Source organism: Herpailurus yagouaroundi, unplaced genomic scaffold (genome assembly GCF_014898765.1).
Source record: "Herpailurus yagouaroundi ecotype Mexico unplaced genomic scaffold, PumYag 250, whole genome shotgun sequence".
NCBI classification, from domain to species: Eukaryota; Metazoa; Chordata; class Mammalia; order Carnivora; family Felidae; genus Herpailurus; species Herpailurus yagouaroundi.
This window is the reverse complement of record NW_024412467.1, coordinates 21,167,290-21,169,916: the sequence shown is the minus strand read 5'-3', so window position 1 is coordinate 21,169,916 and position 2,627 is coordinate 21,167,290.

Here is a 2,627-nt window from a genome sequence, read left to right as displayed (position 1 = left end):
GTAGGCTATTAATGATTTTCAACACAGACTAAATCAAACTGCTGTGCCCGAAGCAACCTCTTATTCTGAAAGCAAGTGACATAAAGATAGATCTGCAAAGAAGACATTTCCTCCTGTTACAGTTTAGACAAAGAGCTGAGTAATCTGAAGTAGTCCTTTGATTTTAACAGGGCAGAGCTGTTTTCTAAGACCCCAGAGCACACATGGAAATCACTTACAGCATATGCATCCCTGGCCCTGAATCTGTGGCCCTCACCCCGGCTGCACATTAAATCAGCTGGGGGCTTTCGAAATTCATGGAACCCAAATCACAACAGATCAGTTAAATCTGAATCCCTGGAGTGGGACCTGGGCATCAGCGTTTTTTAAATAGCTTTTCAGGTGATCATAGTGGGTGGCAAGGCTGAAACCAACATTGGTTGGGTGAACTAGCTGCAAATAGTTTACCAAGTAAAGTGTAAAAACATTCACTGCCAAGTGTAGCCTTTCAGTCTTAGCTGCCATCGCCTGCTCACTATCCTGTGCATGAACAGACCTCTGCTACTAGCTTTGTTCCTGTCAACACAGTTCCATGAGTATGTGTATACAAAATGCAAGGTGCTGTGCTAGGTGTCCTGGTGTCAGTACACATCTTTGGAAGGGAGGACTTTCCTGGAAAAAAATTGCATCACAAAAAATCAAATCCATATGACCTACCAAATTGAAGCAAAAATAGAAAGACCCGGTGCACCTGGGTGGCTCAGTCGGTTGAATGTCCGACTTCGGCTCAGGTCATGATCTCACAGCTCGTGAGTTCCAGCCCTGCATCAGGCTCTGTGCTGACAGCTCAGAGCCTGGAGCCTGCTTCAGATTCTGTGTCTTCCTCTCTCTCTGCCCCTCCTCTGCTCATGCTCTATCTCCTTCTCTCTAAAAAAAAAAAAAAAAAAAAAAAAAAATAGACCCTAGGCAGTCACCCAAGGTTTAGGACATTCATACTTTGTAATATTAAAATCCATCTGATATGCCACAAGCAAACATGTTTACTTTGAAACAAAACCCAACCAAATGCTGCTGTTTATTCTGAGATATTGAGGATTTTTATGCAAATATGTATTTAAATTTTAATTGACATAAACATGCATACAGGAATATATGCAGAAACCATTCACGTAAAGCTCAGTGAATTATTACAGGTTGAATACACTTGTGTAACTAAGCACTAGAACCAGCTTCTCTCAGGCCCCCTGACAATCCTTCTCTTCCTCCCTCCTTCACAAAGGTAACTGATGTCTTAAATGGCTAACACTGTAGATCACTCCAAAAAGTCTCTCATGCTGCCCTGTGGCAGTCAGCTCCTCCCCTCCCCTTATCCCTTGGCAACCACTGATCATTTTTCATCCCTATAATTTTTTCTTTTCTAGAATATCATGTAAGAGGAATCATGTAATATATAGCTTTTTGAGTCTGACTTCCCTCACTTAGAGAAAAACACTTAAGATACATCCTTGTCATTGTGTGAATCAGCTGTCTGTTCCTTTTGTTGCCAAGCAGTATCCTATTGTATGGATGTATCTGGGTTATTCATTCACTCACCTGGTGAAGGACACCTGGTTTATTTCCAGGTTTTGGAAATTATGGCTAAAGTGGCTATACATAATCACGCACAAGTTTTTAACATTAGTTTTCAATTCACTTCACTAAACACCTAGGAGTGGAATATCTGGATCATCTAATGTTTAACTTTACAAAAAACTGTTAAATTATTTTCCAAAGTCACCACCATTTTGCATTTCCAGTTCTAGTCATTCCAGATGCTCAAAAGCACTTGCTATTTGCAATTTATTTTTAGACATTTAAAAATTTTTTCTTAATGTTTATTTTTGAGAGAGAGAGAGAGAGAGAGAGAGAGAGAGAGAGAGAGAGAGAATGAATGGGGGAGGAGCAGAGAGAGACACACACAGAATCTGAAGCAGGCTCCAGAGCCTGACATGGGGCTTGAACCCACTAACTGTGAGATCATGACCTGAGCTGACGTTGGACCCTTAACCGATGGAGCCACCCAGGTACCCCTAAACATTCTAATAGGTATGTTGCATCTCATTGTGGCTTCTGCTTCATTTTGAAGGAGAGTTTTGCTGAGTGAATGTGGAATCCTTTGTTGACATTGACTTTTCCCCCTGCACTTTAAAGATATCATTTCGTTGTCAATTTGTCTCTTATTCTTGATGATGTATCATTTGTCATTCATATTATTATCCCTTGTATGTAATGTGGTGTCCTTCCCTGCCTGCTTTCAAGATTTTCTTATCATCTTTGGATTTTTGCAGTTTGACTATGATGTGTTAGGTTTAGTTTGATTTTTATTATTTTTAACCTTCTTGAATCTAAAAATTTAGGTATTCTACCAAATTTTAGGCTTTTAATTTTTGACAAGCTCAAAAGTAAATTCCTTTTCCTTTTATCATCTTTCTACTTTTTATAATTTCCATTTTTCTGCTGAGTTTCCACATCATTTCATTAATTATGAGAACATTTTTCTTTACCCCCAGGAACATATTTATAGTAGCTGATTTTAATTTTTTTAATTAATTAATTTTTTTTTTTGAGAGAGAGAGTGAGCAGGGGAGAGGCAGAGAGAGAGGGAGACA